Genomic DNA, 25,084 nt, shown 5'->3' on the forward strand with positions numbered 1-25,084 from the left:
GAGCTCTTATTTGCCAAGATTTCATCTCTTCCTGCTGTTTATTGCCCACCTGAAATCCTCCTTGTCTCCTGCTGGCCTTGTCCTTGCAAGAGCTGCTGGTTGTGCTCCTGCTGCAGTGGGGAGAGAGATGGAGACAGGATGGGAGCAGTGGCTGGCAGCTGACAGTTTCTTTTTATGTTTCCATCTGTTCCCTCTCTTCCTTTTTAATGAGATCAGGTGCCAGAGTGCACTAGGAGGACTTTTCAATGTGAGAGGAAGTCACAAATGGGGTACTCAGGTCCTTGCTTTCATCCTTGGCAGAGAGATGCTGCTCAAATCAAACCTGCACCCTCTTGAGCTGTTCCTATAATGGGAAACCAGAACTCTGCAGTGAGGCTGACAGCTCCAGTCAGGTGGGTCTGTCCTGCAGCTCAGCCCTGGAACTCAGAGATGTTTGTGCTGATGGTCACCAAGATGCAAACGTGGCTGCTCCTGCCCCCACTCAGGTGCCTATCTTTTAACTTTTTATAATTTATTTATTTGATTTCTTTTAATGTGGCTACTCTGTCTTCTAATCCCCCAGTTGTTTTAAATGGTATCAGTGGCTGGACAGATTTACTCTTTCAGGCCCCTGGTGTTTGCTGCACAGACCCACTTGGCCGGGTTTTCTGATCAACCACTCCGATTTCATGAGTGACTCTGCTTCTGCTTTATGTTTTGAAGGGTTTTTCCCTCTGCTTTTGAGGCCATATGTTTATTACAAAGCTGGTCTTTCATCAGTGGGGATGTTTCCCTCAACGAGACTCTCAGGAGGTGTTTGGGGTTGGTTTTATTGCTGCCTCTTTGTTCATGGTAGGGATGTGTGAAGGATGGGAAGAGGTTCAAAGGAAGAACTCGAGAAGCTTTTTTAACAGTTCAACTTGGACAACCTCTTTGTGTAAAATGGCAATCTGTCCCTGAGCTCCCACTGCCAATATATGACATGATGGGAGTCAGCATGGAGACCTCGATCAGGTAAAAGCACTGGAGTCTGACAGGGCAGAGAGCAGAGACCCTTCTAGGGGATGTACCGGGTGCCCTGTTTAAAAATCAGAAAGCCCTGGCTCATGTTCCAGCCCAGAATGGCTTCTGCATGGCTGTTTTTTAGCAAAACTCCCAATCTTTTAAGCAGAAGACATTTGGATACAAATGCAGTCAAATATTTGGCTAAGCCAAAGGCAATCCAGTAGTCCCCGTTAAGCAATCCAGCCAAGTGCTTTGGGATTTTCCTTGAGTTCAAACTTGCAATTGTGGCTGTTGTGTGGCTGTACTGCACCTGTGAAGGCAACTGCCCAGTGCAAGAAAAGCCACGTTTGGCTTTGATTTCTTTTCCTGGTGCCTGCTTCAGTTGGAAGTTCCTTGCCCAGCAGCGCTGGTGCCTGCAGGCAGCCCCAGCACCTCTCAGCACAGCCCAGCGTGCTGCAGGGAGCTGCACCAGCTGGCTGGCAGCAGCAAGGACAGCAGCTTGTTCCTTTGGTGCTTCTCAAGTGATAAATAAAACAAGCTGCTCCTTTCACAGAGCTGCTTCTGAACAGCCTGGTGCTTTGTAGCTGCTCTAATCATGCCAGGTGCTCCTGTGGGCTCAGGCTGAAATGCATGTCACGGGCTGCATTTGTCCCTTCCCTGTGTCCCACTTACAACTGTTGTGTTTTCTAATCTCTCTCTCCCTTTCTTCCCATCACAGAGCCAGCTGTTGGTGTTTGGAAGGGCCCTGCAGAGGCACTAGCCTTGCTGGGCTGGGGATGACCAACTTGCTGCAAAGCCAGGAGCCAAGGAGACCCATCCAACAGCAAACAGAGCTGCCAGGTGATGCCAGAAGCTACAAGTGCCAGCCAAGCTGTTGTGGATCTGGTTAAGCACAGGTTTTCCTTAGCCTGGAGAAGCTGGAGAGAAGGCCTGTCTGTGGCATTGGGGATGGTCCTTGGGGTTGACTGTGGGAGGATTGTGCTGGGTTCTGAGGTGCTGCCATGGTTTGGTGGCATGAGATGGACATTTCCAGAGAGCTGCCAGGTGCTTGGGCTGTTCTGTGTCTTGGCTGGAGCAGAGGAGAGCCTGGAGCTCCCAGCCTGGGGTGCCCTGTGCTGGGGGTGGGATGAGAATGCCCTGGCAGGACCTGCTAGCAGAGAAGAGGGAGTATGAGGTATGAGGGAGGAGACAGAGCCCTGCTCTGCCTGTGTCCCTGGGAAACACCAGCAAGCCCTGGTCCTGCAGGGTGCTGCTGATGTTTCTGCCCTCAGTATCACAGGGTCTCAGGTGGCTTTTAGCTTGCCAAGGCAGCTGAGATTAGGCAGTGGCAGCCCCAGGAACAACTGTTGAATCATCCTGTAACTGCACAGATATTGTCACCCTTGACCTCTGTCCCTTTTTTTTATGGAGGCTGAGCTCCTGTGCCAGCTCCTTGCTGAGTCAGGCCTGAGTCTCCATCCAAAGCTCACCATCTTCCCAAGGCACTGTCTCCTGGCAGGCACAGCCTTGGTACTGCCTTTCCCAACCTCCATGTCAGAGATTCCCCTTGAACTGTGATCAGCTTCTGGAGGCTTGTAAATTTTCTTCTGCATTGACATAAAGACAGCTGGCTGGATTAAATGATTTCATAGAACTAAAGAAAACCAAAACATAGGAGGAATTACACTTGTTGGGGTCAAGGATTTTGCTTTCTTTCAAGAGGCAGTGAAGATAACACAATCTATCCTTTTCAAATTAACTGCACAGCTAATGTCAGGGTCTCTAAAAGGCAGGAATTTGAGATAGTGTTTTGATTTAGAAAAGGCTACAGAAGCATTACAGGGTTTGAAAGTGAGATGTAAATTAAGTTAAAAATGAGGAAAAATTATTTCAGCTCCCTGCACAAACTAACAAATTGATTCCCAGCATGGGAATAAAAAGGGATAAAATAAACCCAAGGCTGTGTGCTGAGGTCTTTGCTACCAAAAAAAAAAAAATCTATGTTCTCCCTTGCAATGGGTGATTGTATTGCTCAGAGAAAGACAGGGGAAATTTTGCTAAAAGGACCCAACATAATTTTCCTTTTTTTCTCAGAAGAAAACGAATATAAACCCTGTTTGGAGCAAAGAGGACTGTGGGCTGCTTGTCTAGAACTTCATGACTGGACCTTCTTAAGGTTGCAGCTGGGTAAGTGATCTCAGTGCAGTTTTTCAGTATGAAATGTAAATATTTTGCTAACATCTAAAGTGATTGAGCATTGCAATCAGTTCTTTCTCGAAGTGAGCACTTTGTGGGTTAAAATGGGGGTAGGGAATGCTCCCATCTGCACCTCTTCCATCCTGTGAGCTGTCTGCCAGCACTTTCCTCTTCTCTCTGGATCCTCATTGCAGCCTTTGCAGCAGCTTTGTGTACTCTGCAAGACACCCAAAGTGTCCAGTTAGCTCTGTTAACTGGTTTGGTCTGGTGAGTGCAGCAGTGATGACAGGAGAGATGTTTCTGAAGTGCCTCTTGCAACCCCCCAGGGTCTCTGGTTTTGGTGCCAGCAGCCAGAGCGTGCCTGTGCTGTGAGGTCTCATCTCAGAGCCTGCAGCTGGGTGTTTTGGGGCATGCTGGCTGTGTCCTTCCAGCACTGCAGCAAAGGAGAGGTTAATAATGCAACGTGCCTGTTGCCCTTGGCTGATTTGCTTCTGCAAGAGGAGAAGAGCTATGCAAAGAGCCCTTCCCAGGGGATGGAGGAAGGATTTCAGCTCCCTGCACAAACTAACAGCTACCTGTGCCTGCAAAGAGAGCAGGGTTTGGAGCCTGGTTTGGTCACACCCTGCTAGGACAGATGGGGGTAGCTTTTCTGAAATGCTGAGGTGCCTGGCTTGCTTTTGTGCTGGGCTGTGGGCAAGTGTGTCCCCTCTCTGCTTCCTTGGGATGTGCTGCAGCTCTTGCAGGTGTGTTGGAGGCAGTTTCAGTGTGTGTTTGCTGTGTTCATGGGGTGCTGTCCCTGAGGCACTGCCAGCCAGGCATCACAGTGTCCCAGCAGATTGGGGAAGGGCAGCTGGTGATGGGTGGCACCACAGCAGCTCCAGATGGGTGCTGAGCATTCCTTTGTCCCACTGCTGTCACCTCTGGACACCCCCACTGCCTCCTCCCCTGTCACATCCCTGCTGTTGCCGTGGTGGTGCTGGGGCTGGCTGGGAAGCACTGCTGCTCCTGAAGGAGAGCCACAGCCTGCCTGGGGGGATCCAGTGTGTGAGTGGGAAACTGGGGATGATGTGACCCTCCACCCTGTGCTGGAGGGTGGCTTTTGGTGCCCAGCTTGTCTGGCCTCAGGAGGGAGAGCTTGGGAGCAGAGCTGAGTGGAGACTCCTGTATGCAGTTAGAGAAAATAAAAAGGCTGGGCTGCTCCAGGGGCGTGCAAATTACTCATAGCAGGTTCTCCAGACGTGCCCCATACCTGAAGGATAGGAAACAATCAGTGAAGTTACAGCTTGCTCTGTAACACCTTGGGGTTACACCCAGTGCTGTAGTATTAGGGCAGCAATCCAGTAAACACAGAATATTTACTTTTCTGGCAGCCAGTATTGTGTGTGTGTGCTGGAGAGGCAGGTATGAGGCTGGAGCCAGCCAAGGTCAGGCTCAGCAGTTCTATTCCTTCTTCTGCTTTTGGCTGGGTCCCTGTCTCCAGTTTGGTGTCTCTGAATTAATATCCATGGTCTTCCAGAGACTGAAACTCCTTTGTGAGAACTGGGCGTGAACACATATTCACTTGGATTGAGAAGATTTGGAAGTCTCAGATTAAACCATCTTGGTTGGAATTGAGGTTTACAGAAGCATTTCAAGACCTCAGCCAGTGCCCAGCCTCTCTGTGTCCTGGCAGGTGAAGCAGCTGGTCAGGATGTGAGCATTGTGCATCCTGTGCTGTGCACTGGGAGTTGATGCTGCAGAAGTGAAGGGATGGTTCAGAAAGGAGTGGATGGGTTTTAGGGATGCTGGGAATGTCCCATGTTCCATCTTGGGCATGCAGCTGAAAGGTGCATTAACAAATCACTGCACATCAGCAGAATGGGGGAGACTGTCCATGAGCCAGGCAGTGCTCAGAGGTTATTATTGCTGCCTAAAGGGAAGAGGTGAAGGTGCTTTTATTAGTACAGGTCATGGTCAAAACCACTCAGCTGGGAGCAGGGTGCAGGTCCTGTACAGACCCTTTTTACTGCCTTGCCTGGGGCAAGGAGTCTCAGTAGTAGCTGTGAGCCCACAGCATGAAACAAATCTTTCCTTCACTTTAAAGATGGTTCTTGTCCTTTTTTTCTTCCCCTCCAGAGACTGCTTATGCATTGCACATTAAATAGTCATTAGCTAAAAGACTTTGTCATCCAGGGAGCAGAGCTCCCCAGCCAAGGCTTTTCCTTAGCTCTTGAGCATCCAGGTGCCAGCCTGCAGATCAGGCTTTTTCTCACTTGCATTCTCCTTGCAGCAGTCTGGGGGATGTAGAAATGACATTGTCTGGGCTGACAAGCTGGACCAGTGCTTGGGCCCCCTCCATCTGCCTGGCAGGGGAGGAAGGTTTGGGTTGGAAAAACACATGGTGAGTTCAGTAGCAGGGACTGAGTGTGAGAGCAGGGTTCTTCAGTTTGAGGGGGGGCTGAGGTACCAGCATCAGGTTTGGCACTGGGTGCTGAGGTGCTTGCAAGCCTTGTGTGGGTTTCATATCATTTCCACCATCCAATTCCTCGGATATCCTTTCCAGCCAGCAGTTCCCTTTGCTAAGCACCTGAGGCTTCTCTGGCAAGTTCTCTGAGCATGAAATCTGGCTCCAGCTGTGCCCTTTGCCTGCAGCAGAATTCACTCCTGTGCTGAGCAGGTGAGAGCCTCTGAGGCTGGTTCTGAGGTGCTGGAGCTGTGGGAAGGAGCACAAGAGGCAGCAGCCCTGTGAGTGCATCTCAGACCAGGTACAAGAGATTTGATGGGCCTCACCTTGACACCTGTCTCCAAGCTCTGCCTTCTGAGCCAGGAAGCATCCCCCACCATTCAGCTTCCCGTGCTTGCACTGGTTCTTCAGTGCACCAGGGTGCCACAGGGTGAGGTTTCTTTGCCCCAGCTCTCCATTTACACTGAGATTTGCTCAGACTGGACGTTGTGCAGGAGATGTTTTGGAGTGAGTCTCCACAGGCTGGCTAGCTGCAGAGCCAGTTGTATTTCAGAGCTTGGATCCACCCTGACTGGCTTGTAAATTCCTAAATAATGAATGTTGGTTTCCAAATGGAGGCTTCCTTGTTCCCTGCCAAGCAGATGTGAGGACTGGTTTGCCTGTGGCCTAGAGTCTCCTGAGAAGCTTTTGTTTATAGCATCTGTTGTGCCAAAAATGCAAGAAGCTACCTGACAGCAGAGATGCTCTTGCCAGTCGGGTGTCCTTGGCTGCTGTGTGTGTAAATGTGTGCCTCATTAATTGGAACAAGCTCATCATAGGGTATTCACTGGGTGCAGCACCAAAGGACACCCCCAAAGGCATTGTCAGAGCTGTGGCAACACAGAGATTTGCCTGCTGTCCATTGCATTGATATGATCAGGGTCCTCCCTGGGTGAGAAAAATACAGATTAAATTCTTGCTTTGTAATGTAGCGTGGAAAGTTCTTCTTTACTCCTTAAGCAAAGACGTGATGGGTTTGTCTACAGTGTCTAAAATTAATTTACCTGAAGCTTGTGGAGCATTACCAAACAGTAATGCTTGTGGAGCATTACTGCTGCAGTGACAGGAACCAGCTGTGCCAGGACAGCTGTGCCACCTAGAAAAGCAATGAAGAAACATGCCCAGGGCTCGGGTACAATTCCTGGGTCTCAGGAAACCCAGATCTACCAGAACAGTGTGCCAAGCTGAAGATCACCAAGGACATCCCAGATTCAGCCTCCTCAATCCTCCCTTTATTCCAGCATCCACAGCTAAGCAAGAAGTCCTCACCATCACTGCAAACTGCACAGCACTTTTATAAACCATTTACCTGCCCAGACTGATCCTTAGACAGGAACCTAATTAAATCCTGCTGAGTACCACAGAGCTGTCTGAGGTGGGGAACGTGGAGATCTCCCCTCGTGGGACAGGGGTGGTGGGCTGGAGCTGGGCTGGGTCTGGCTGGTGTTTCATTCTATCCCTGCAGGGAGATCAGGCTGATTTCTTAGTTCTGCTTCTTTTCCCCAGGTCTGGGAGGCTGATCTGTGGAGGCTTTAGGGAAGTGGAACTATGGGGTAGGGAAGAGCTTCTCTCCAGGGCTAGAAGATAGGGGAAGCTGCTAGACTGGGATGGGGATGTGGAGAGTAGAAACTATCTGGAAATGAGCACTGTGAGCATGATGGACAGGCTTCATTTCAAGTGAAATGAAATTGCAGTTAGAAAATTGGAACAAATAATCCAGTTATTCTCAAAACCCAGTAATAAATCACTGAAATCCAGATTAATGTATTATTAGATTTCTCTCTTGAAAAATAGTTATTTCCAGGTTCAGATCCTAGTTCTTGCTGCAGCATGTCCTGGTGTCCATAAGACAGTGCTGTGCTCTCATGTTTCGTGTAAGAGCAAAAGGAAACAGCAGCCTTGTGGATTATGTGTATAATGGTGTAACTGCTTTGAGAATAAAGGAATGGAGTTACTGGCTTGTGGATAAAACTTGAGGGAAAGGAAATGGTCATCTTTGTGTAGACAATGTCTTATTGCATAAAGCAAGTCCACCAAAAAAATGTGGAAGAGAAGGAAGCAGGAGAGAATATAATCAGAGATTTTACTTACAGTCAGGATAAAAATAATTTTAGTTTAGGGCTGGTCTCCCAAGTCTCTGAAAATAAGAAGTGGACAAATGCATCTGTTCCTTGGTCCAGTTTTCTAGAAGGGGAAGGGACATTATTTCTGGTCCAAAGTAGTCCTTAGTAAATGTTGTCCATGTTGGAGCCTTTTCAGTGCTTGAAACCAGCTTTCTGGGGTTTTCTGTTCTTCTTGCCCTTTCTTGTACACCCACTTTGTGTGACACAGACAAAGAGAGGTGGTTGTCAGGCTGGTGGTGGAAAAGAAATGCCCATGTTTACCTGTGCTTCTTGTAAGATAAGGATGCTAGAGAAGGACTGCCACTAGGAAAAAGTCTGAAGTGGCCCTGCTTTCCCATATGTTGCATTTCTGTTTGAATTAATTGCTCATGTTCCTTTAATGGTTTCATGCTTTTATTTATGCTGCTACAACTTCTAATGCCTATAGGAAGCCTTGAATTTGGATGTTAGTAAATGAAAATTAGGACCCTCATTCTCCATGGAGAAATGCTCTTGGGCAGTGTGGTAATTTCACGCCTGGAAGGAGTCATATTTGTTGGATAATTTTTGTAACTTAACCAAATTAGCCTTGAGAAACTATAGTTGTTAATCAGAGTCTTGAACTCTCTGCTCCATTAGTTAGAAACATCAACAGAAACATTCTTGCAGAAAGGGTGGACACTTGGTTTGCAATGCAGGAAAGTGCTCTGGTTTTGTCTGCACTTGGGGCAGCAGTGTCCCTGGGCTTGAGGTTGTTCACAGCACTCCGAGCCTTGAGTAGGGCCAGACTCAAAGTCACATCAGGTCAGCTGCTCTTGAAAAATTAATCAGCCAAGTGATGTTCACCTTCCTTCTGTACTCACAGAAAGAAGATTCTTTTGGTGGGAATTGGATTCCTGAGAATATTCTGAAGAGTTAATAAAGACAGCTTGGATATTAATAAGGATTTGGTTAATAATTGCAGTAAATAGGGTTCCAACAGTCATGGGAGAGGAGGTGGAGGGAAAGGTGAGAAATGCCAGCAGGCTCTGGTGTGTCTTTGTGGCCCATGGGAAACAAGGTGGGGAGGCCTTGTGTTCTCCAGCTCTGAAGGATGCCACAGCCTGGAAACACCAGTGTTAAAGAAGCTTCTGAGTAGGTCTCCTCAGTGACCCAGCAGAGTTTGTTGTCAAGGTTCACTCTATTACTTACCACACAGGCAATGGTCAGTTCCCACACACAGGCACAGAGGTGTGCACATCTCCATCTGCATGTACAGAGGTACCTAGTGAATGTTTCCCCTGAGTTTGATGGAATTATCACATCAAATCTGTTTGCATTTCTCAACAGGTGAGAGTCCTGTGTCCAATTCTGGGCCCCTCATTCAGGAAAGACATTGAGGTGCTGGAGCAAATCTAGAGAAGGGCAATGAAGCCACTGAAGGGGCTAGAGCCAAGTTAAACCCATGTACAGCTGATCCACGAGGGTGTGCTGCTTCCCCTGCCCTTTGTGTGGCAGTAATTCCTCCTGTCAGGCTGGACACTCACCTGTGCTGCTCTCCCCAGCCTGCCCTTGGGCCCCTGGCATGTGGGGGCAGCTCAGACTCTGCCTGGAGCTCTGAGACACGGCTGGTCCCAGCCAGAACGGGTCCCAAACCTGCTGCTCTGTCTCACCTCCTGTGTGGGCACAGACCCAGCCCAGCAGTGCAGTCAGGGCAATTCCTCCTCCCCAGCCACAAACGTCCCTTTGCTGACTGGAGCTCCCTTGACTGGAGGTGTTCTGGTGCTGGGGCTCTGTCAGGAGATCTGTGTTCTTCTGGGGAGGGGTCTGTGAGGTCAGACAAACAAGTGCTAATTACAAAGACAGCACTGAAGCTTGGGCCCATTCCTGTGCACTTCAGCCTTGGCACAGAGCTGCTTTCCTGCCTCCCCAGCAGGGACATCTCCACTTGGTGGGTTGTGAGATTTGTGCAGGGATGGGGTATGGGGAGTTCTGATAACTCCTCCCCACTCTCTGCAAAGGTCACCAGCTCAATCCAGTGAAACTAAAGAGGAAACAAATGCCCAAAGAGCAGAAATCCCCAAACATGTCACATCAAATCACAGAGAAGCTAATGGGACAGAGCCACGTGGCTAAGCATGTGCATTCTGCTCTATATCATTAATTTACTGATGTTAAATATTTCAGCAGGTAACTTCCAGGGCTTCCAGAACTGTCCTAGTGGCTGTGATCACAAATTATTCATCACTGGCACTTGAACAAGAAAAGCCTTTTTGAACAAGGGTATTTCTGAGTCTTGCCTTTTTTTTTCTTTGCCTTTCAGCTGACTCCCTCTGCCTTCCAGAAGGAGATGTCTCTCACCATCAAGCAGAGGCTGGCCAGCACTCAGGAGATGAATCTGCCCCAGGTTGTCCAGCTTCAAGACAAGAGCAAGACCTCCATTACAAGGTAGCCTTTCCCTGCCCTTTTCCTTGCTGTTTGATGTGACATTTGAAGAGGGTGTGTGCTTGTGACAGCTCACTGAAATGCCTCAGTGTCCAGGTCCTGCTGCCATTTCAAAGTGCTGCTGGTGGTGGAGTTCCTTCTGCTGGGGGAAAGACAAAGCATTTTTCCCCAGTGAGACACTGGAGTCCTGATTTGTGCTAAGTCAAAACAAATAACCTCTGCTGAAGCTGGTGGGATTTTCTGGAGTGTAACTGTCATCCCTCAAGAGAGAAGGCTGGGGGAGGACACAAGGGAATGAGATTGCCATTTCCCATTCTTCTGCTGAAAAAGCCACCTCTTGCTTTGGTGTGGTTCCTGTCAAATGCTTGGGGTTCAAGGGTTCCCTCCACAGTGGCAGCATTGGCCTTTGGAGGCTGAGGGCCTGTGGTGATTACTCTGATATAACAGAACTAATTGCATTAAAGCTTCAGGAGCAATGTGTATGACCCTGACGGGGCGTTAGATTTTGCAGGCTGCCAGATGTCCAGGGAGCTCATGGACAGAGGGGGTGGATGTGCTTTATCTGGATCACTGTTTGCTGAGGGGTGTGTTCAAGGCTGCTTTTCTTAGAGGGCTGCTCAGCTTAGAGCACAGTGCTGCTGGGTAGATGGCTGAGATAGGCTGCTGAAGTTGTCAGCAAGAGAGCTGTAACAAGCTGGTTAAGGATTGCCCTGGGTAGCACAGGAGGCTGGGAATGCCTCACACAGGTGCACAAAGCTGGCAGCGTGCTGCAGCTCCTCACTTCAGCCAGCTGTGACCTGTGGAGGTGCAGGAGACCTGCCTGTGTGTTTTGAGTGGAACAGTGCAGCTGGAGAGGGGAGGCAAAAGCAGGGAGAGGTTTTGTCAAATGTCTCTGCTCAGTGGAAATCTTCCCGGTGGAAATCTCCCCTGATTTTGGCCTTTTGGTGGTGGTATCCAACCCGAAAGACCTTTTCTAGCCCCTTTCTTTCCCCTGAAAGCCCTGGGTGGATGGGAATGTTGTGGGGTGTACAGTTCTTACTTGCCCTCATGCTTTACTTTGAGTGTGCACCATGTCCTGTGGTTCCTTGGTTAATCTTGGTTCCTGGCAGGAATCTCTGCCTCTCTAAGCTTATTTAGCTGCCTCTGTGCAACCTGCACTTAAAGCTCAGGTGTTGAATCTTCTCTACACTTTATTCTGGAATTAGTTATAATTAGTGGCATTGGCACTGCAGGAAATGTGTTTTGAAACAGCCCTGGAATCGGGCTGATTTAGCAGAAGCAGTGGGAAGCCTTTAGGTGCCATTTCATGCTCCTGCTAAGCTTAATTCACCTCTGCTCAGGTTTTCCAAAGGCAAGGTAATGTTCTGCTTTCCCTTTGGAGAACCACAGTACCTCCAGAGCAGTGTGTTCTTGAAGGTCTCTACCTTTGCTTGAAAAAACTGCAATTGTTTTGCAATTTCCCAAGAAAGTTGAGAAGGGAAAAGTTGAAAAATGTCAGCAGTTGTGTTCCACTGTAAAGAGGAAAACTGAGACCTTTCGAATTTCAGTCAGGGGAACATTTTCTCAAATGACGCTTGTGCCAAGAGCAAGCTGGTAGGAAGAGACAGGAGAGAGGAAAGGAGCAGAGTTCAATCTTTTCTCCCAAAGCACTTCCTTAGACACAAGGATTTCTCTTGATAAATAACAGTAAAATGTAGTGGAAGTAGAGAAAGGCCAGAAAAAGAACAGTGTAATTAGAGGTGGTGTTGTATAACAAAGAGTAAGATGTGTGCATGAGAGAAAGGCAGGATGGGAAGATGGAAGAGTGATAGGAGCAGGTGAATTAACCCCCTCCCCAAATCTGCCTGTTGGGAGAAACAAAGAAGTGGCCAAAAAAAAAGCTGTTGGGGCATAAGACAGGTGGAGGAACAACAAAAAGACATCCAAGTGTATCCTGGTTTAACATGTTTCAACAGGGACATGGCTGCAAAGGGGAGACCCTTTGGCAAGGAAGGAAGCAGTTCTGGACCCTCAGATTTTCCTGGAGAATACTACATCATTCCTGGTCTGTCATTGAGCTTGGGAATATTGGAAAGGTGCAGTATGGATGTCCATGCCCAAGTGATTCCATTGGTGGGGTCCACACTGATTCTGGCACTTCCGCTGCAGGTTTCCTCTGCTGATTCAAGTGTGCCTCAGTTTCCCTGTTCCTGCTGAGCCCTTTGGCTTCAGCTGCTCCAGTATCCATGCAGCACATGAAAATGTTTGTCTTTGCCAAGTACAAGCCAACAGACAAACAGTGAGTGTGTTCTACTCATGCTTCCTTGAGTGGAAAAGGACATCTGCATTAACATTTCTGCCACTCTCAGTAAAAAATTATGAACTTGTATAGCTGCATCTTGGGATTTGTATGCCCTGAAAAGGGATGTACAAATGTGTCAGCTGTTAATTTCAAAATAATTAATTTTTAAGCTAGTAAGACTTCAGCCATTGGACAATGCTGGTATAAAAGGATAATCTGAGGAAAATACTTGGGATATTTAAATGCATAAAGACAGAGATGATGACCCCAAGGAAGTTATTGTATTCTAATTTTGTTGGCCTTTATTACTGTCCTGGAGAAAAGCAACATTGTGTTCTGTCTCCAAGGTTTCTCACCAGATTCTTAGCCACACCAAGTTAGACAGTAAGTAACTGAGGGGGTCTGCTCCATAAAAATCCACTAACAGCCAAGTGTATTCCAAACAGAGGCTCTGTAATCATTCAAATACAGAAGTTTTTCACCTGTTTGCTGTCAAATTGCTTTTCTGTCTTCTAGCTGCTCCTCACCATCCTCAGAAACATCCTAGGTGACTTTTGCTGAAGGTCTTTACCATGTGTGTTCACTTTCAGGGGTCTTGGTGACCAAAAATGTTTGCCTTCAGTGTGAAATTAGCCCCTGTAACTCACTGCCTCAGGGTGTTGTTGTCCCCAGATGGAGTTTGGAGAGTTCAGGACTGCCTTAGCTATGGATTACGAGGCTTGGATGGGTGGTGCAGAACAAACCTCCATTTTTTCCCAAGCCTCATGGGAGTTTGTTGTTTATTAGTGAAGCTACCTGTCAGTCAAAATCGCTTGTTTTAGACTTTGTGAGATGTGATTTGGTACTCAGAGGTTGATGTCCATGTGCTAGAAAATGCCTTTTTGCTCTGTGTGTGTATTCCAGAGGACAGAACCTGGCAGCAGGGTGCCTGCAGGGCCTCCTGGGTGCAGGGAGGAATGCCCAGCAGTCCAGCTTGCCTGTGCTGGCAGCTGCCTGGCCACAATCACCAGGCAGCAAGAGCCCCTGGGGAGCTGAGATTGCCTTTTAGTAATGAAACCATGCTGTGAGTCAGTGCTGGTCATGTTTCTCCAGGCAGAGAATGCCTTTGAAGCCCATAATTGATAGGCACTGCCTGGGATGTCATGTGGTTTTCCATCACTTTGGCAAGTTGACTGCTCTCATCTTCTGCCTCAACCTTTCCTGGTAATGTTTTGTGCTTCTCCCTTGCTTCTTTACAGCTCATTTAAATTCTCTGTGCCATCTCCTTGTTTTGGGGGTTGTCTCTCTGTCTTGCTGTTTTCTTCTTTTTGCTCTTCAGGTTTCTTTTAGTCCCAGTAAGACCACAGTGTCTGGTCTCCTTCTCTCGCTCATCTGCCACACAACTGCATCCCCACAGCTGGACTGCCCCACTCAAACTTGGTGTGTTAGAAGGGAAATTCTTCCTTCCTCCAGGACAAGTGCTGTTTTGCCTTCAGCAGCACATTTCCCCTCTGCAGCACAGCTGCATGGCCATGTGCAGGCAGAAGCAGGCAGGTTCTTTAGGCTTGTAGAATGTGTGGATGACTTTACTTCAGGTGTTCTGTCTCCACCCTACTGCAGGTGTCTGACCTGCTCAGCACCTCCTTCCCACCAGACACTGCCCTACTGCCTCTGGCTGAGCTGCTTTGCCCAGGTGGATGGGATTCACTTCCCTGCCTCGCCCTGCACTCAAGCAAAGGTGATGTGTCTTCACACCTTGTGTTCTCTCCCTGGGGACACCTGCCTGCCCAGGACCCCGCTGCGAGGCCAGAGCAGAGGAGGTGCTGTGCCCGTGGCAGGGAGCCAGCCTGGCACAAGCACACTGAGCTCCTAGTGCCCTTGGTCAGCAGGAGGCTGGTGAGCTGCAGGTGGCTTGGACCCCTGCCTGCAGAGCTGGTGTAGGGCAGGTACAGCCTGGGGGCAGTGACACCGCTGTGGCTGTGTCTTCAGGCGCGTCACTCGTTGCTCTGGCAGCTCTCCACTGCTCTGTGCCAAACATGCTGGGCTTTTGCTGGGGGGTTTGAACATCAGTGCTGAGGCCCTGGCAAGTCTAATCTCAGTGCTGTTATCTAGAGGCTTGTTATTACAGGAGGATTGAAGATATGGGAGGAAGGAAGCTTTGCAGGGAAACAGAGGCAGGCTGACTCTTTCCACCAGCATCCTGCTATCTCTTCTTCACCTGAATTGTTTGGAGAGGCAAAGACAAGGGGAGCTTTGAGCCAGATGTTTCTGCACCAAGGCAAAAGTGCAGGATCTCTTCAGGTGCAGCTGTTTTCTCATCTTCCCTTTGCTATTGAGGCTTAGTTTAACACTTTGTCCTATCCTCAGGCAGCATGGACATAGAAACCTAAAGAGGAAATGCCCTATGTTGCTTAGCTTCTTGTTCCTTAGGAGGGACTGAGGAATTATTAAACGTTGTTAAAATTTAGAGTAAAAGTTATACTGGCCTAGGGCAGTTCTCTGTACTATTCAAGTGGCACAAGAGCTTCATATCACTGAGGTAGCTTTGCAAAGTACACTGGTGCCTTTAAACTGTGATTTATTAGTATGAATTAGTGCTCATTTTCAGGGTGAAAGAGGTAAATTGATACCCGTGAAGGGCAAAGTGCTGCACTTGGAGTTGAGAGGCAGCAGAGCAACATGTGAATATCACCACAGATAGAAGCAGGGTGAGATAACCCACAAGGGCACCTAATGTCCCATATGCTGTCCCTTGTCTTGCCCTTGAACTGGTGAGTGCATGGCACAGGGAGCTCTGCCAGTGAAAGGTTCCCTGCACAGCTTCACTGACACCCCCGGCAGTTTCGCTGAACTGGGCTTTGGGCTCCTTGCAGGGCTTTTGTAGGGCATCAGGAGAGGGGTTGTGTGCTGCTCAGCAAGGAGCACGTGAAGAGTTTTACTGCAGAATCAGAATTTTGTGCAAATTGAACATTTTGTCTTGTTCTTGTACTTGATGGGAGTGCGAGTCAGCGAAGTACCAAAGTGCTGCAGCTCAGCTAGAAACACATCACAGCACGGGCAGGAGGTGCAGAGCACCTTGAAAACCCCTTAGCAAAGAGGCAGGCATTGAGAAGTGGCTCTGAAAAGCCACTTGCATTGGGTGTGAAGTTTCTGGCATGCAGAATACCTGTGTTTTAGTTGTGGAAGGCTTTAGGAGTGCTTCTTTGAACAGCCTCTGCATCTCAGCTGCTCCATGGTCCACAGGCATTGTGGATGACCCAGTGACCTGGGCTTCAGGTACAAACCACTGTGCATGTTTCAGTTGGTTTATATAATTCTTTTGCTTTGAATCTGCTCTTCCCTGGGGTAAGTCTGACTTCAGTGAAGTCACTCCTGATTCAAGACAAGACTGTGGCTGAGCCCTAAAGAAAAGGACCACGTGAGTTGTTAGTGGCTGAAATGCCATGTGCCATGTTGCCCTTTCTTGACAAATGAGCAGCTTCCTATTGCCTTGCAGTCATTTGGGAATGTATCACACAATTGGACTGTCAGAAAGTAAATGAATAGCTGACACGTCTCTTTGTTTATTGGCACTTGCATTATAAATATGAAATGCTAATGTTTCTGCTGGGCAACGTTTCCAATTAGTTCCTCTCACTGCTCCTGATTTACACATTCCTGTTTTATGGCTCCAGTTGCCCAGCGTGGGTCTTCTCGTGCCACCCTGGTGTCCTTGCATTGTGGTCTGACAGCCTCTGCCTAATTGGAAACCGTTATGGAACTGACTGGCAAATACCCAACAGACAGGAATATTTACATTTGTGTGTCCTTCAGGCTTATTAATAGATTATCTCAAAGGAAGAAGGAAGCAGGAAGCACATAAAATCGTAGCACAGCTTATTCTGTTCTGTCCTCTTGTTCTTTTCACTGTAGGAAGACAATATTTTTCAGGCAATGCAAGTTCAATCTGTAAGGTTTGCAAAATTCATTCCTGATGCTCAGTGGAGACTGAAATATTGCTCACTGATTAATAGGAAAGATGACATGACGATGAGTTACTGCATTACTGAAATTAACTCCTTTAGAATTCAGTCCAGCCCTGTTAGATGTTTTGTGGCACACAGAAGTTATTCCAAACAGACTTTGAAGATGACTCTTGCAGGGAGGAAAGGGACAGAAGATGAAAGCAAATGAATGCACAGAATGAACGTGGAGAACTGGGATGGTTTCAAAGACTCCTGTGAATTGGCAGCTGAGGGGGCAGGAGCAGGGATACCCCTTCTCCTGTGGAGCTCTCCTCATCCTTCAGTCTCTCCTCTCTTTTAATGGCCCTTTTTTCCAGCCTGTATGATATCATGGCTTCAACAGGGAGCTTCCCCTGCTTGACTTACTGTATTACCTCATGCTAAAGGCTCTTTTCATTGCAAGTTGTGTGCTGCAGGGAATTCAGTGAAGGATTTAGGACTGGTGGTGCAGGACAGCTGACATCTGAGTCTGGTGTACTGGGCAGGCATTAAGGTTGATGTGTGACACCAATTAATGTTGGCCTGAGCTGCAAAGGGCCCGAGAGCCGTGCTGGGTTAATGCTGGACTTAACAGTCTTCAAGGTCTTTTCCAAATGAAACAATTCTATAATTCAAGGAAATAACATCTGAGACAAAAGATTGGTTTAGTTTCAGTGGCTACTAATTCGAATGCCAAGGGGTGGTATTTGGAAGACCAGAGCATGTAACTTTTTGCTTATCAAAAGGGAATAAGAGCAGAAGAATCATCTGTATTTTCCTTGAAAATCAGAGAAGGGTTGTTTGAAGGCAAAAGTTGCATTTCCATTAAAATCTGCAGCCTGAAGCTGTGTCGAAATAATCTCTAAAGCATAGAAGTGATGCATGCTCTTGCTCATTCAGGCTTATTTAAAAACCTGTTTTTAAACAGTCTGCTTAGGGTTTGCAAAGTAAAAGCAAGATTTTAAACTTGTTTTCACTGTACCTCTGGGTTTTGGCCCAGAGTTAGTGTCCTGGTAACACAGGGCAGTGCTGCAGTGGAGAATTTGCAGTCCTCCTCTCCCAAGGGAGGGAAATTCAGCTTTCTGAAGCTGGGTGAAGCATGAGTTCACAGCAGCAGGGACAGCCAGCCTCTGCCTAGCACACTGCTCTCTGCTTGGGTTTCCCCATTTTTGGCCTGACACTGCATCCCCTTTGGGGCAGAGCCCCACTTTGGGGGGCCAGAGTGGGGCTGCAGGGTCAGCACACTCTGAAATGCTCTGGGTCAATTCTTGCTCTGGCTGCAGCATCCCTGGAAAAGGGGTTCAGCACACAACGTGCATGGCCATGACTGCTGAGAGGCAGCGTTCTCAAGGTCACGACTGCCTCTGTGAGGCCAAATGCTCGTTGCTGTTGCCTTGCCTTGGCAGGCACGGAGAAATGCCCTTCCCCTGCAGTGCCCGTGCCCACCACCAGCAGCAGAGCTGGGAATGGCTGCCTGTGCTGGCTTGTGGAGGAATTTATTCCTTGGGCTCCTATTTACATTGATGCTGATCCCCTCGCTTCTTAGCAATGACAATGACTTGAAAATTCCCTTTTACTTCCCTCAGATACCTCCAGTTGTTGAGGTTTCTTTTCTCTTTATCCCTGTACTGATCTGAACTCCTTGCATTCTCCTCAGTCTACCTGGCATCTGGAAGGGAGAGATAACTGAATAGAAGATGCCAAGGCTTAAAAAGACACACAGCTTTCAATTGGATTTACAATGCCTTTGTTACAGTAGTGTGGCCAAAATAACAACAACCAAAAAAAACCGTAAATAGCATTCTCCATTTGCTAATGCAGTTTCTGAGGATCTGAGCAGTCTGGGACGTGAAGTGCCCAGATAATAGGTGCTTTAAATTCCCGTGGGCTGCCCTAGCTTTTATTTTAGAGGGCTTAGGCTGCAAGATTGAGTGCAAAATTGCTAATTCAGAAAGACCTGCTGAAGATGAAACGCTCTCCTGAAATGTGATCTTCAGTCCTGTAGGTCATTTGCTGCTGTTCCCTTCCTGGTATTTTACCTTCCAAATAGAAGAAGCAAAAGCACTTCTGCAATTTCAAGTGTGAATATTTGAGATGTCAAGGAAAAGAAAAATCTTTTTTTATTACTTTACTGTCTCTTGGGTGTGACTGCAGCTGTTAGGGTGATTTTTAAACCTCTGATGAGCAGGTGGTTGGTAGGCACTGGGATAAAGCTTTGGGTTAAAGCAATAGCTGTGTGTCTGTGCCTCTTCTGGCAGCCTTAGGTCCCTTTACAGGTTTAGAGAGGATGGGAATGGGAGCAGGAGGTCCCAGCCGTGGAAGAAACTGGATCAGTTCTGGTTAAAGGAGTTTGCTGCTATGTGCAATTCCTAAATCAAATTGTCTGCTTGGTGTTTCAACAATGATAAAAATATCAAACGAGTTGAAAGCACTGAGGAGAAAAGATCAGGCCGGCAAGTGAGTGATAAGAGGCAGAGCTTTTATCAAGTCATCGATACAGGAGCTGCTGGAGGCAGAGGCTCCTGGCCCTACAGCAGCAGCTCTACCACTGATTTCGGCAGGGGCAGGGTGATCTGCCAGCACAGCAATGCCACGTCTGCACATGGTGATTGATCTGCTCATCCCTGCAGTGAAATGGTTTTGGTGACTCGATTCACCCTCCTATTGCTAAAAGCCAGACAGCTGCAGGAGGGGGCTGAATGGCTGCTTCCTGAACAAGAGACTGGGAATAACAGGGTTTAGTTTGCTCTGGTAGGGTTGCCTGAGGATTTCCTGTTTGCAGTTCCATCCCACCTTTGTCCATACAGGCACCAAGTCTCTCCTAAAGACCTTGGAAGAGAGAGGTGATTAAGACACCAACCATTCAGAAGAGGCAGCAAAGTAATTGCTGTGTCCCCTGCAGCTGGGGTGAGATGTACAGGAAGACTGAGATTCCCCCATGGGAAGAGCTCTCTCCATGTCCACGGCAGAGCTGCAGTAGGCTGCTGAGGGCAGGGCTGAAATTCTTACTGATTTAAGTCCTTGTCAGACATTGGCAAGAATATTTTGGCATTAGGGCTGAGTCAGTTCAGTGTGGGGAGATGGATCAGATGGCTTTTTAAGGGTGTGTGTCCCCAGCCTTGTCCCTTTAACATTGTGGGAAGAGGAGGGAAATACACTTGCCCCACACTCACCGGGCATTAAAGCAGTTATCTCCAGCTTGGTAAGTATTTCACCAAAAATGGGCTGTTGATCGTGCATGTGGTGAAGTCCTTTTGAAAATCTACCAGAGCACCCCCTGCCAAGCTCCACCAGCATTGCTGGGACTGGAGTTAGTGTTGAGGCACAGCTGGACTCTTAGTGGTGCCTTTAATAGTCTGCAGTGGTGGTCAAAGCAGGTTCTGTTATTGCTGTAATCCACTATCTGAAATTACTCTATTTTGGTGCCTCAGAATCAAGGTATCAGATAATTTTGTCAGGTTCTGCTGTGAAAGTAGCTGAATCAATAGAGTTGTTTCTTCTTTGCAAGTTAACAGCCCTGTCTAAGTCATCCTACTGGAATGAAAGGTCACTGAGGTACAAAGTACTATTAATTATTGAATGCTACTCTTAGGGTCATAGAACAGCAGTTTTTCTTCTGCTGTGGGCATGGCACTTAAATGTCCTGTGCTGAGACAGTTTCTTTTCCTGCAGGATTATTTCCACCAGCTCCTCTGCATCACTGAAGAGCTCATTGTGCCAATTTGTGCCACTGGTGCCTGAGCCATCCCAGACTTCCCTGGCCAGCTGGACTTCCCAGTCTGTCGGGTCAAGTGGAGCACCCAGAAGGCTCTGCTGGCTGGAAACCAGGGCACCTCATCACCAGCTGAGCACCCAGAGGTGAGGCAGCTCAGCTTTTGTTACCTTTGGGTGACAACAGAGTTGGCAAAGAGCAACAAAAGGCATCAGAGCTGCTGCCCTGCAGCCCTGGCTGGAAATGGGCAGAATGTGAGGGGTTTGCTGTTGCTTCTGGTGTTTTAAGCAGGATGCAGCCTTTGAGGCTTGTCAATCCCAGATTTCCTGGAGGGTGCTGGAATGTGTCAGTAGCTGGCTTGCACCTGAAATAAATGGGCAGGAGATCTTTCTCCTTTTTAATGCTTTTATTAAGAATCAGCTCAGGTGGGGAGAAATCGACGGGTCGCGCCCACGCCGCCGGTGCTCCCAGGAGTGTCACAGAGGAGGAGGAGGATGCAGCTTTGTCTGCTGGTCTGCAGGCAGAGCTGGGGATTCCGTCCTCACGGGAGATTAGGAGATTCCACCTTTTTGGTCCAACACCCCGGGTCGTCTCTTTAATCAACATCTTTTCAGGTTAGGGTGAGAAGCAAAAAGGATCCAAGCAGGCACTGGACTACGCTCCCATCCTTAGACATCACCTAGGTACTCCTAGTTCTATGTTGGCTCATTGATTTTAGGGATTTTCCTGGAAAACTGCAAAATTTGGTGCAATGCATTTCTCATCTGCATACCAGCTCTGATGCCACTCCCATTCTCCTGGTACCTGCAGGGTCCCTGTGTCCCTCCCTGGCAAGCATCAGGGTGACATTGGTTAATCACCAACCATTAACAGGTAATTGATGAAGAACTCTTAACAATGAAGCTAACTTAACAGCAACTGGTCTGACTTGTTTTTAACTCTACAACCTAAAAAAATAGATAACTTTTTATTCATAACAGCACCCTCCTGAGCACAAACACCTTCTGAAATGCTTAACTCACCCCTGTCAGCCAAAGAGACCTGTTCTCTGGGAGGCCACAGCACGTGGCTTTCCAGTGGTCCTCTCATGAGATTCCCCATGTGAGCTGTGTTGTGGACAGCCTGTGCTGTTCCTGTTAGTCAAAGTTGATCTGATTTCCCTTGTCATTTGAGGGCATCAGTCATGTCTTCTGTTTCATGGTGAACCTTTGAAAGCCACTTTAAATTTCAAACAGATTATTTAGATCTTTGACTAGAAGCAGCATTTTTATTCTAATTAAGTTATCCCCCCCTTTCATTCAGATTTCTTTTTATGTACTCTGAAGTTCCTGTATTTCTGCTCCTTGTTTTGTTTTGTGTTAAATATTTGTCAAAATGTCATAATTAATTCTTCAGTGGGAACTTCCTTAAAGGCTGAGCTACTCTAATGCCTGTTCATACCATTGGTATATGCACAGGTGTATAGGAAATGTGAGAAATTTGGGGAACTTATGAAAAACAATTGGGCTGATTTAAAAAGTAGAATCACAGAATAACTTTTTGAAGGAACCTCTGTGTTATGAATAAAAAGTTATCTATTTTTTTTTAAGGTTGCAGAGTTAAAACAAGTTGGATCAGTTGCTGTTAAGTTAGCTTCATTGTTAAGAGTTCTTCTTCAATTACCTGTTAATGGCTGGTGATTAACCATTGTCCCCCTGATGCTTGCCAGGGAGGGACACCGGGACAGACCCTGCAGGTACCAGGAGAATGGGAGTGGCATCAGAGCTGGTATGCAGATGAGAAATGCATTGCACCAAATTTTGCAGTTTTCCAGGAAAACCCCTAAGAATTACAAGCCAACATAGAACTAGGGGACCTAGGTGATGTCTAAGGATGGGAGCGTAGTCCAGTCCCTGCTTGGATCCTTTTTGCTTCTCACCCTAACCTAAAGGATGTTGACTAGAGAGAGGACCCGAGGTGTTGGACTGAAAAGGTGAAATCTGCTACTCTCCCAAGAGAACGGAATCCCCAGCTCTGCCTGCAGACCAGCAGACACAGCTGCATCATCCTCCTCCTCCTCCGTGCCACTCCTGGGAGCAGTGGTGGCGTGGGCACAACACGTCGATTTCTCCCCACCTGAGCTGATTCTTTTTAATAAAAGCATTAAAAAGGAGAAAGACCTCCTGCCCATTTATTTCACTCTGGAGATCACTTGAGCAAACACACTGCTCAAAACAAAACCAGTGTCTGGGGCTTACAAGGTACCATTGGGAGATCTGGACCTGTAAAAGTTTAGATGTCATACAAGAAAGCAAACATACAAAAGCACATAGTTTAAAAAGCAGAAGAAAACAAGCTATTAAAAAAACATCACACCTTATCTTTTCTGCCTGTCGGGAGCAGTAGTGATTCATGGAAAGGGTAGATCTAATGGGACAGAGAATTATCTTAAGGAACAGCTCACAATTAATGGATGAGAGGCCAAAGTTTAGCCTGCCAGCTCCATCTCTTGGCAGTGGTTTTCATTTGGCTATTACAGTGTGTCAGGGATGTCTCCTTCACAGCTCTTCTATCTGTGGGCTCAGAGAACAGATCATGGTGTTGGCTGAAGTTCAGAAGAGTTAAGTTTAACCATGGAACTTGTGTCTTTGGGTCTTGGAGAGCCAGGTCTGTGTGAGGGGTAATGAGTTCCTGCTACAGAGGAGTCTGATGGGTACAGCCTGGGGTGGGATGTAGGAGATGCAGGGGCTGATTTGCACTTGGTTTCTCAGTCCTCAGAACTAAGTCCTGAGCTTGGCTGCACCCTCTTCTTCTGGTAATCTGAAAAAGATATGTTCTTTCTCAGGCATCCTCTGAAGTCACCCCCTCGAGGGTTATTTGCATCTTGCCACCTGAGGGCAGGAATGTGTAGACAAGGGAACAGGATGGAACACAGCACTCAAGTATGGCTAGGAATTCCCCTTAACTTCCCCCATAGTTTCTTTGTTCTGGCAAAATTTCTATAAAAGAATAGGAAAAATAATTCTATGTCTTTCCCACACCAGGCACTGATCTCCTGAGGCCTCAGCAGAGACCTCCAGCAATCCTGGCACCACCACTGGGGCAGATGCAGGAGTAGAGCAATCCAGCTCTGGGGCTGTGGGGCTTTGTCTTTCCTCCCCTCTCTGCAAAGTCTCGTGTCCAGCACACAAACAGGGCTTCTCCACTAGCCAGCAGTGATGTTCTCATAGTGGTGATGGGAACAGGTCAGGCCTAATTGCAGCAATAGCTCCTTAATGAGTAGAAACTGGAGCATTTTCATCAGCTGTCACTACTGACATGTATAAAGTTCAGCTTGCCCACGGCTCCAGTTGTTCTCATTATTTTTGTGTGTATTGTTCTAATCATCACCAAACTCCACAGAACATGTTTATAAGGTGAAAAATTGACCACCAGCAAAGCACTAAGACCAGGAACTTTTGTTTTCTCAGTGGGGCTGTACAAGAGCCCAAAGCCCAGCAGCTGCTGGGCAGAAGTGTTTCACTTGAGCTCTCCCTAAGCATTAAAGCACTGAGCTTTGTGTCTCAGCCAAGAATTGTTTACCTGGTGACAAAACCTAATTGCTCCTGCTAAATCCAAAGCACACCAAAACATTTTCATCATTATTTCCAACACATTGCATGGAGCTTGTCTAGTGGGCCAAGCAAACAGTTACCAGCTTGGATGACATCCCAGAGTCCCAGATTGCATCACTGGTGAATACACAGAAACCTCCCTTGATGTGCTCCTTATAATGGTGCTTCATTTAGCTGGGGTTGAATTCTTCAGGCTGTAAATGGGATCCTCCTTTTGGGTCCTGTTTCCATGTCACCATATTGTTCTAATCCGCATTTGCACCCATTCAGAGTTTTAATTGTGGCTCCTCTTAGAGCAGTTTTCATCGAAATGCTGATAAAATATGCCCTTTCTCAGGCTAAAATTGAATTCAAGGCAAAAAGACCCAATCAACAACACTGCAAATTAAACAATAATTATTCTTTGGTCTTCAAAACATTTATTGTCCCTGTCTGATTCCTAGGCTGTAATCTCACAGGACAGGTAGTGCCCTGACATTTGCATCCCTTAAGGTGATGTTTATATCTGGCAGGAAAAGAGAGATTCCTGAGGCAGTCAGTGTCAAGTTGTGCATGCAAATAGCTCTGAACCCTCTCTGTGCTCTTCACAAACCATCCTCAGAGGGGATTGCTGGCAGTTGGACCCTTGAGCTTCATTGCAGAGAACTGGGGGAAAACACTGAGGGGAAAAAAAAAACCTGACATCATCTCTGATGAATATGAGGCATGAGATCACAGGGAAAATTATGGCATATTTTAAAATGGCTAATTAGGGAGCTGATGTGGAGCTCTTCAGTCACCTGTGGAATGGCAGGGCGTTCTGTGGGAGGTATTAGAGTCACTGGGGCTTGGGGAAGATGATGAGTAACTGCAGGCCTGGGTGTGCTTAGCTGGCAGCAGGGGAAGCTGTAGTAGAGGCTACACAGCATTGCAAATGGGCCAAGGGGAATTGTCAGCTTGTTAGTGAGTGCTCAGCTGCTGTGCAGAGCAGCATGGGGTTGCCAGCTGAATTCAAGTGTGTTGTGATGCTGAATTCCTCTCTGCAGTTAAAACTGATGCTGGGTTTGGCTGAATTAGCTTCCTTAGGTATATGAGGCCATCTGTGGTGGTGTGTTAGTGGTCAATGTGCACATGCAGGGAACTCCCAGCCCCGGCTAATTATTGCTGTTTGAGGCTAAGCAAGGAACTGTAGTATGGATGTGCCAGCACCTGTAAACATCTCAGCTACCCACGAGGGTAAAGCATCTGAGAAAACCACTGCCTTGCTCTGGTCTCATCTGTGCTTTCGTGTAGATGTTGTAGAAAACAGACAGCTTTTCATAGCTCTGTTCTTTCTCCTCAAGAACCCCCTTCCTACCAAGGGCTGTCATCTGTCTGGCAAGGCTGATGT

The 25,084-nt window shown here is 47.5% G+C and overlaps 1 long non-coding RNA gene across 1 annotated transcript in view; it reads left to right on the top strand.

Annotated features, from left to right (window-relative positions):
* Positions 1-321: 321 nt before the first annotated feature.
* The window catches only part of LOC135279627 (uncharacterized), a 63,625-nt gene continuing 38,862 nt past the window's right edge, over positions 322-25,084 (top strand). Inside the window, exons 1-5 of the long non-coding RNA XR_010346857.1 lie at positions 322-485; positions 1,703-1,824; positions 3,058-3,150; positions 10,046-10,170; positions 20,083-20,268. This is a non-coding gene — a long non-coding RNA (uncharacterized LOC135279627). The remainder of the gene's footprint in view (positions 486-1,702; positions 1,825-3,057; positions 3,151-10,045; positions 10,171-20,082; positions 20,269-25,084) is intronic.

This window comes from Passer domesticus, chromosome 12 (assembly GCF_036417665.1).
Source record: "Passer domesticus isolate bPasDom1 chromosome 12, bPasDom1.hap1, whole genome shotgun sequence".
Lineage (NCBI taxonomy): Eukaryota > Metazoa > Chordata > Aves > Passeriformes > Passeridae > Passer > Passer domesticus.